Source organism: Mugil cephalus, chromosome 8 (genome assembly GCF_022458985.1).
Source record: "Mugil cephalus isolate CIBA_MC_2020 chromosome 8, CIBA_Mcephalus_1.1, whole genome shotgun sequence".
Taxonomy (NCBI): domain Eukaryota; kingdom Metazoa; phylum Chordata; class Actinopteri; order Mugiliformes; family Mugilidae; genus Mugil; species Mugil cephalus.
The window spans coordinates 3613607-3623999 of NC_061777.1; positions in this window are offsets into that span (position 1 = coordinate 3613607).

Sequence of the window (10393 nt, forward strand, 5' to 3'; positions counted from 1 at the left end):
AACTGAATCCTGCTCATGAACGTTTTGGAGCTCATGCACGGTCTTGGTCTCTTTTGAAAGTCAAGAAGTTTCTATCACAAAAGTCACAATCACTCTAAGTGGTTTTGTTCCTGAGGAATAAAAGTTGGCACACGGTTAAAAACATGACTTTTAGCAATGAAATCAGAAGAAAACGACATATTGCATCATGCAGCATTTACTCAAACACAACTGATTGGCTCTAAAAGCTGCCGTGGTCCCATTTACGACCCCAGAGGAATGTTAAAGGGTTAATATGACATTTTTATTTGCTTGTTATTATAAACTTTATTTCAGATCAGCGTGGTCCAAAGAAACACAGACAGAAATAAACACAACACAAACATCCAGAAGCTAATTAGCTGAAACACAGACAAACATTTACTCCAGTGCTTCCAGAAACAGGAAGAGTATCAGCACAGGCTCCACCAAGACCTGGATAACGTCGTTATCTGAGTCAGATAATCTACAAATACATTTAAACATAAAATTCCTCATCACTACATACAAACGTTTGGACATTAAACATGTGTTTTACACTTGCGCACCTTGGAAGTTCATCCTAAAAGCATCATTTATGAACCTTTTTCATTTTTGCTTTACTGTAACTGCACCACAGGTGTGTTGTACAGAGCGAGCTATCTTAACATCATCAGTATTAGGGGTGGGGAAACATATCGATATGGCGATATACTGCAACACTTGTTCAATTTTGAATGTCTGAATATTGATTTTAAAAGAAAAAGTCGTGTTTTGGGCCGATCTTGAACAACTTCCACCATCTTTTCTGTACAAGTGCAATAAATTGGAAATGGATCATTTGGATTAATATTGTTTTTTGACCCAATTTGTCCAGTGAATTATTATTGTCATCTGATCTAAACATATACAACTTGTATTTTAAGCTGCATTTAAAGGTTTTCAGTGAACTATATTGCAGTACCATAAAATCGCAATAACGTGTCGTGTCTCAAGTCGTTGCTAATATCCACTGACACTGCACATCATCAATACATCATACAATAAAACACAACCAGCACTGAGGGGTACCACACACAGGCGACACGCACATCTCTTACATATAAAAACTGTACGATAATGTTACAGACAAGGCAAGAGACAAAAGTCCATGTGTCTCACTTAGACAGGACACCCATTCATCGTTGGAGTGTGCACAAAATCCCTGTCAGTCCCAGGAGGCGACTCCATTTTCCATCTGTGTAGCATAGAGTCATAAAACGATGTGTCTACCCAGTCTTTCAGATTCTGGCCATGTGTCTGTTTTCCAATGTCCCAGAATGATTCTGGACGCAGGGATTAGTCCGACCATAAGGACAGAAAACGGCCTTTTTTGAAATATTTGGCATTTTGAGTGTTATCTCAAGGAGTCAAGGAGCCGTGGCAACAGTTTAGGACTCCAGCTGCTATAGACAAAGAGTGAAGTCGAACCTTAATAGGTGTTCAGAAAGGCACAAATAGTTTTAAAATTATTTGTATTCAAGACCAAGACAAGCATCATGTCCAAAAGCTGCCTGTCCTCATGTGACCACAGTGTATTTGTTCAACCAAAGTCGTCGATTAAAAGAAAGGTTTGGAGTGAGACAGTCATCAACAACGCTCGTGTTTGCAGCTCACATGCGATATCAGGTCAGATTAATATGTAATGAATCATCAGTTTCAGCCCAGATAACATTACGGGTTAGACTAAATTGTGACTGAATTAAATCACGTTAGGTTAATAATGTGAGAGTGTAGTTGTTGGCGAATATATAGTCCATCAGTCAACGCGTTTACAAGCTATAATGTTTGAGTTGTTTTGCCTCCAGCTAAGCCCCGCCCCTCAAAACACATGACATCATTTAAAAACCATGAAGGGGTCTGTAGAGGACATTCCCACATACGATGGAGGAAAGTCCCTGCCTCTGTTTTACGCTCACACTGACGCTAATTTAAATAAAATCACATCGTCTGCAAATATGACCACGAAGAGAAGACAAAGAACTGCTGTGTGATGTCGTTTTGTCCCTTTAACAATCCAGCTACTCTCAGCAATCTATATTTAAAATGATCCATCAGTGTGAGAGCATTCACTATAGCACCATTTAAAATGTATGAGCGGCTGTTAACTCGGTGGGTTTTTCGCTCCCACTTCAGTGTCATTTTAACACATGCGGATAACACTAGTGTGTTCATGACCCATTTCACTGCTTCATAATCTTTACATTTAACCAAGCAGCAGCTCTGCTCCTCTCCCGTCCGGCTTCTTTTTTTTTTTTTAAATGACCAATTTCCAGCTCCCTCTGCCAGTGTATCAGTCCTGAGCTTTCACCGCAGGTGGCTGTTTATACCGTCTTCAATCAATATGCTGAGTAAGCAAGGGAGCAAGTGCGGGGGGCACTTATGCATGCAGACAGTTCTCTGGTGATGAATCAATTCTCCTCGTGCACCCTGTCTATTCACCAGGGTGTGTAAAACACCTGCTGACACCCACCATGCGCAACAAAAAAAAAAAAAATCAGAGGAAGCTCTGCAGCCGTGTGGTGTTTGTTGGTTGGTGAGTCTCACTGGAGCAGTTTGACTCTTTGGTGGCTATTGCTTGCGCACATAAAAAGTCACCTAGGGCATCAATAAAAACTCCCCCTTCACCATCTCTCAGCAGCTCCAGCAACCGAATTCCCCTCTTTCATCCTCCTACCCCCCCCCCACCCCCCTCTTCTAATTTCAACATTCGCTCCACTGCATGTTAGCGCAGCATACATGGCCACGGGGCAGGGAGCTGCGTCTCGCTGTGCACTATCTGCTGGGAACCGAGTGGGATCCAGGCACAGTTATATTCGCCTCTGGTGGACTGAAGAGAGGATGGTAGGTCCTTGACAACCCTTCAAGGCCTGTGTGTGTGTCCGTGTGTGTGTCCGTGTGTGTGTGTGCGCCTCCTCCAGTTTATCACTCTCCAGCAGGTCTGCGCCAGGATGGGAATTCATTAACAGTACAAGCTCGTCATCCCACTGTTGTTCTGGACCTGTTGTGGAGCGGAGCTGCAGCCCCACTGGATCATTTGACAGTATTGATCCTTTTTAAACGGCGACGCCGTTACGCAGCTACAGCTTCTCGTCCCAGAATCAGGTCGTGGGATCAGTTATTTATACGCTCGGCACCGAGATGTTTAGCTGCTCTTTTTGATGTTACGCAACAGCAGAATCAAAGCGATTACAAGTTCCCGTTTCAAAAGAAACAAAGTTGAATAAATCATCCGCGTCAGAGCGAGCGTGTGGATATACTTCAGCGTTTCATTTCAAATAACAGCGCTGTGCATTGTGTATTTAATTTTTTTTTTCTTGCAATAACTACTGCTGGGATTTCCTCCTTCCTCCAGAAGCTAACAATGCAAGAAAAACTCATCACCACTTGTCGTTGTGGCTTTTTTATTTTTTCTAATCTGGTCCCATTAAAACTACTCTTTGGAACTTTTTGTCTCTTGGCTCTTATTAGAGCAAAGGAAAGTTAAGCCTGTACACATTTACCTCCTTTTCTCACAGACCTTCCTCTAATTCAAAGAAAGTGGAGCCTAATGATGACGGTCTCCGTTAAACATCCTCTATGTTTAACTCTCTTAGCACACGAGCCGTGACCTGCTGCTTCTCTGCAGGTTTATTGGAGCCCGTTTTTACTTTCGTGGGATGAGTTCGTAAGATCTCCTCACTGAGCTAATTTAATCACCTACATTAAAAATGTACTGTAAGGTCTCCTGAGGTACAGATGCCGACTCTAGGGCGGCTTTGAGGAACGTGCACATTGACAGATATACACAGATCAGGCATAACATTACGACCACCTTTCTAATATTGCGTGTGTCTCTTTTGTGACTCATCCATGCTACAGTTTCTCTGCTATATGTCCAGTGCTCGTCTCAGAGTTCATGTCAGTGCAGCTTTTCTCCAAGTCAGGAGCTTCTCCGTCACCTCCTGCAGCAAAAGGTTCGACACTCATCAGCTGGAACTGATGCCGTTGCTGAAATGCGTCGGTAGTTGAAAGAGAAGACAATTACACGGGATGCAGACTCACTTCTGTGGTGGAAAATGAATGAGCCAACATTTCTCTCTCTGAGCAGTTTTTGTATTAATTATTACACTGCTACTTATTTTGCTCAAATTACTTTGTTACTGACTTTATTTTCCATTGTTGTCATGTTGTTTTCATTGTTATATTTTTGTTTCTTATTTTGCACTAATTACTTTTTCTCTAAAACAATCATGTGTAGAAAAAGGGAAATTATTAAAATTTTATACTGTTAAATTGTTTTATATTATAATTAGTTAAGAAGCACAGGTTTATTTGCCTAAATATTTGTCCTATATCGTATCATAATCATGATCAATGAACTAAAGGTAAAGTTACAAAGTTATTCAATGATCATGACATTTCAAGAAAAAGTATCGGTATCGGCGATACTAGCCCTGTATTTACTTGGACTCGGATCGATACCAAAATTCCCTGTATCGCCCACCTTTAGTGGGGGGGTCTGATCTGATGTGGGTTGGTGCTACATGTCTCAGTAACATCCACAGCAGAACACTGAATTGTCACAAGGTGATTTAAATGTTATTCACGTCTCTTGTCAGTGGTCATAATGTTGTGGCTGATCGGTAATTAATCATTTGACAAAAGCCCAGTTGGGATATCCATGTGTCTTTAGTGTTTGTGTTTTATCTAATTTTATCTAACATTTATCTAATCTAATCCATTTCTTTTGTATATTTAGTTATAATTGAATCCATTTTAAGAGCAGCCCATTAAATGACCTTTTTATGCAGGTATTTGTTTTGCACCACGCACAGTCATGCAGTGCACTGCAGCCAAGGCCAGAACCTACTTGACGTATATAAAAAATAAGTGATTTGTACAAAGAAATTCTAAAGAATTGCACGCACTTCTTAAAGCAAAGAGCTGTTCAGTGCTAATATTGTTATTTCTAGTGGAACTAGTAGCTGCACGATGTAGACAAGCGTCGGCCGGAATCACTTCACTGAACTTACTCTTGGGCATTTCCTCGGCGACTAAACCATGTGCACTGTGAAAGGTACAAACTCTGAAAATATAGAAAAGCGGCTCCCTGGATGCTACTTGATCCAGCGTGGCGGCCGATTCCAGTTTGGGCCAGAAGTGCTTTAGCTTCTGTGAATTTTCTTTTTGCTATAATTATCAAAAGAAGTGACAGCAGACGGGCGAGTCTGCGACACGGTCACGCTGCCGACTTGACATGAATAATTTAACGGGAGGAGGGGTAACAAAGAGATTGGGAATCAACAGAATTCATTCCTCGTGAAGTGTGATTATATATGCGCCGCCACTAATGCACGTGTGGCATTTTGCGTCATGCCTTTTAAAAGGCGCTGTTTTGAATAAGAGACAACATTTCACGTCCCCTCCGTCTGAGGAGCCCTCGGCCTTTTGTTGCTCCAAGGTCGATGCATGTGAGGAGACTTATTTCCCTCATTAGAGCTATTGTATACTCCTCAAGTCCCTCGTGACACGACTGATACCAGTTTTCTTCCTGCTTTTTATTCTCTCGCAGCGGCGAACGACTCCTTTGCTGATTTTTGACGTTTTCAACGAGGTTTCCTTCCTCGCTCTCAGCCGACGACCTTCCCGCTGACTTTGGCGTCCATCTGGAAAAGTGAGATCACTCGGCCGCTGATAAGATGTGCATCGATAAGAGTGGGAGTATCTAGTGAGCCATCTCAGAACTCTGCACGAGGCCCCGACCAACGGGAATGAAAAACCTCGCTTCCTCCTCTCTGGAGGCGTCTCGGCTTTCTGCATATTTTATTCTGAAGACTTTCACCTCGTTAGCCAAAGCAAGCTGAACGCTGTTCATGAACATTTTGGAGCTCGTGCATGGTCTCGGTCTCTTTTGAAGTTGCTATCACAAAAGTCAAAATCACTAAGTGCTTTTGTTCATGAGGAATCCAAGTTGGCACAGTGTCAAATCCTCCTCGTCGTCCAGTTCCAAAGGACACAAGGACAACTCAAATTTTCCAGCTCAATCAATTTTATCTTTCTTCCAACTTTTGTTCATCAGTCAGTTGGTCAGTGCAGTAATTTAGGTTGTGAACCTTTAAAGCAGTGTTTCCTTGAGAACATGCAGGTCAGTGGGTCCCGAGTGCCGGGACTGAGAAACACTTCTTTTAAGACAGAAACAAAAGTTAATATTTTGATTAAACATTGTAAATGCATCTCAATTTCAATATTTTAAATAACTTCTTAAATGAATTAACTACTTTAATTGAATAAAGAAAAAAAATCTGATCCACAAACTTAATTTAATTCATTTAATTTCATGAATTTTCCACATTTTTAGTAGAGTTTTAACATTTAACAGGATTTTTTGCATTTTTAACCTTGTATCATCCTGTATTTATACTTTTAATTTGTCCAACTCAAAATGAAATATCAATTACTGACTCATTCATTAGAAAACGCTGCCACATGTTCCTCACCCAATCTGCACAGCAGTTAAGCATGAACTTGAACGCAGCACCTCTAACAACAAGCTAAAATTCCCAGTATCAGTGACAGTGACTGATCAGGAAATGAGCAGCTGGTTTGCTACCGTGGTGCACTCTGGGAAGTGTAGTTCTATGATCCAAGTAGTGAAAATAAGGAAAAGCTCCTTTCCTGAGATTCTGCTCCACACACACGTTTAAAAAAATGTAAAGTAAAAAAATAAATATGTTGGTTGAATCCTATAATGTCTTTTATCAATGCAATCAGAATTTACTCAAACACAACTCATGTTCAGAGCTCTGACGTCTTACATGATGTATATGAGCCAGAGGAATGTTAAAGATAAAGGTGAACATGGGGGAGATGGACCACGCAGTCACCAGTGCTACATTCACTGGGCTCCGTGTGGCGCTCCACCAGCCATCACGGGAGAAGTCCTTGCCTTGAAAAGACGGATCACCTCGTATTACCTCGTGGGAGGAAGGCATATGGAGAATGCAGTGAAATTAATCTCTCGTTTGACGTGCGTTTCACTTTGCTGCAGCAACCTTAAACGGACCAAAAACACGGCGCCTCCCATTTACCGAGCTCCATCCATCTATCTTCATCTATCAATGTAAATATAAAACAGGAACAGCAACGGAGACACAGTTCAAAGCAGAAAAATAAATAAATTCACCTTCATTCACCTCTAACTAAACGACAGGTAGACGTTGTGGTTCTTTTGTTAAATTTTTTGTGCCGACCATCGTCTGGAAATAGGCCGGTGAAGCTTTAAACTCGTCTGGAGACTCTGATCTTCTTAGAGTTTATTGAGTAAAGCAGGTTTACAGCATAAATCAGAGCTGCACCTGGAAAACAACTTATTTTAACTTTAAAATTCTCCTCTTTATTCAGACCAAAGAGTCCTTCCCCTTGGGCTGGTTCCTCTGCTAAAGCTCAGCCCCTTCTTTTATTTTACAGTCCTTTTATGGTCTCATTCTACTGGTGTCAGACGGCCTCCCCCCTCCCTCCCTCCCTCCCTCCTTCCCCACCGTCCACTTATGCATGTTTATGTTCCTCAGGCCTGATTTCTCCCCCGAGTCAGGTTTAGGTTGTTGCTTTGCTGCTTTTTTGAAAACACATTCCCAAGCTCCCTTCAGGCCCTTCTGCCAAGTTATTAGACAAGTTAATTATACTTATCAGGTACATGTTTTTATTCTAATACAAGCTGCCTGTGTTTACTTTTTGCCTGTGATTTTGTTTTTGCATTGCCCCTGTTTCTGGATTTTGCTTTTTTGTGACACCCTGCCTCTCAGCTGCAGAGCTTTTTGTCCCTTATAAGTAAGTTTTCATTAAAGTTAATTGGTTTCTTGCTCCAGTCTCCTCTTGTGTCCTTCCATTAAAGCCTGGAAGAAATACACCCCCCTAAAACATTTTTATTGTGTAATTTCAGTCTAGAGATTACGGAAGAGCGTAGTAGGGCTGCCCATGAGAAAAGAAAATGAAAAGAGGCAGATTTTTTCTATCATGCACTTGAGAAAATGAGAAAAAAGAGAAAGACAGAAAAATGTCAAAATTCTGAGAAAAAAAATCTATATAATATAATATTTTAGGAAATATAACTGAAAAATAATCTCAATACAATTTTATATTCTTAATTAATATTAATTATTAATTAAAAGCCAATACACTTCCATGGAGTACTGATAGTTGGTCTACTTTTTTCTCTAAATTGTGACTTTGTTTTTGAAATTTTCAACTTTTTATGCGTAATTATATCTTGACTTTTTTCTTGTAATTTCGAATTTTTAGCAAAACTTCGACTCAGAGTTTCAACTTTCTGACTTTTTACCCATAATTGTAGTTCGACTGAAAATTTTGACTTTTTTTTATCAAAATGTTAACTTTTCGCGAAACTTTCTACTTTTTTTATCCAAATTCAAATGTTTTCTCAAGATTTCGCTTTTTTTCTCAAAATTTTTACTTTTTTTGCAAAACTTCAACTTTTTTTGGAAATTTCGACTTTGTTTTTCTTAAAGATGATAATGAAAAAAAAATCTACCTTCTCTTATTTTATTTTTTCTCATGGATGGCCCTAATAAGAGATGCTCTGCTCATAAAGAATTAAGATTTTTATTTTATTTTATTTTATTTTATTTTATTTTATTTAGGTGAGTCAATTGAGAACAAGTTCTCATTTGCAATGACGACCTGCATGGGCCAGAGACAATAAACATAGAAAAATACATATACACATAAGTTTCACAGTTACAGTATTAAAGTGCAGCATGTAAGTCATGGAGAGTTGAATGCAGCAGATTTGAAAATGATGAGGACGCATATTACTTTAGTCTTTATGCTGAGCTAAGTGGGCGGTCGATAAAGTGACATCCATCCTCTCATCCAACACTCTGCAATTAGTAAATGAGCTTAATTGTGAAAAGGGAAATTTGTTGGGCATCCACCCACAAAGCAGCCATTAAACGATGAGGATGTCTCACAGCATCAGTCAACACAGCAGCATGACTTTCTGCCCTCGGTACATTTTGGTTGAGCACGGAAGCAAATGTATTTATTTATTTATTTATTTATTTTGTTGGTGTGGCAGCCGAGCTGATCTGAGGTGTTGTTCTCACCGAATTAAAGGTGCAAACACACTGAGAGTTCAAATAAACCCCTTCAGCCATGATAAGAGAAGACGAGAGTGGAACAGAGGCCCTGGGAGGCCGACACGCTGCATATTAAGGTAACACACATTTTCTCAGAGTTGACAACGCGTTTGCTGTGTTTAGAAGCAACGGGACAAAACACAATTAAGCACAGAAACACTGTAGACGACTGGTATTATATTAACATGATCACAGCGTTAAAAAACGTTGAAAACCCAACTTGACGAGTCACCATGGCAACAGCCATTTCATCTGCAGAGTTGCTGTATTTGTTATTGTTTTCTTTGTCTGTTTTTTTATTTTGTAAAAGCTGTGCATAAGTCACATTCATCATGTGACCAAGGACAAAAGTAGGAATGAATTCTACGCATTCTCCTTTTGTTCTCACGGGAACATGACGGATAATCGCAGTAAAACGAACTTGTGACCTTTCACTGCTGTTTAAAGAGGAGTCTTTACAAGGCGTGGAGGAGCCATCGGAGAGCTCACCCTCATTTGGAGTGGAGAGGAGGAGATAATGGCTTCCATCTTGCCATCCCTGCCTTCTCTATGGCTCGTGACAGAGTCGGGATGTCATCGGTTCGATTGGCCGTTTGAGTCTTTCTCCCGCATCCTGACTTTTTTGCAGCAGCGGCAGCGGCGGCGGCTTTAGAAGCCGTTTCTATGCCGACATGGAACAAAGACCCACGGAGAGTTCGGCTAATAGAAAAAAAATAAAATAAAAAGTTTGCAAGACCTTGATGCCTCTGCTTCCATTGCTTTAATAGGACTGAGTGAAAAATGACTTCCAATTAGAGGATCCAGGACAACATAGCAGCTCTGCATAATATTTTTTGTCTCCCAGCCACAGCTTTGACACCCACTGTTTTTTGCACTTGTCAGGAAATTGTTTTGCCTCTCACCTGCCCTTTCAGAGGTAATTTCATGCAGCTACATCTCTGCAATTGAGAAAGGCAATTTCTTTCCTTCTTTTTCTTTCCTTCTTTCTTTCTTCCTGCACATGCAAGAGCACAGAAAAATAAACTCCCTGCAGAGATTTGAGTGCACATTTGAGGATCCTTTCTTGTTTGCACTTTGCTTCAGTTAGCGAGCGAGGCTGTTATTTACAATATTGTTCCCCCCAAAAGATTATTTCTGATGGGAAGGAAGCGTGGAGATGAAAAGCAGCAAGATGTCTCTCATGAGCCGAGCGCCTGGCTGCCAGCACGCTGTGCTAGCGA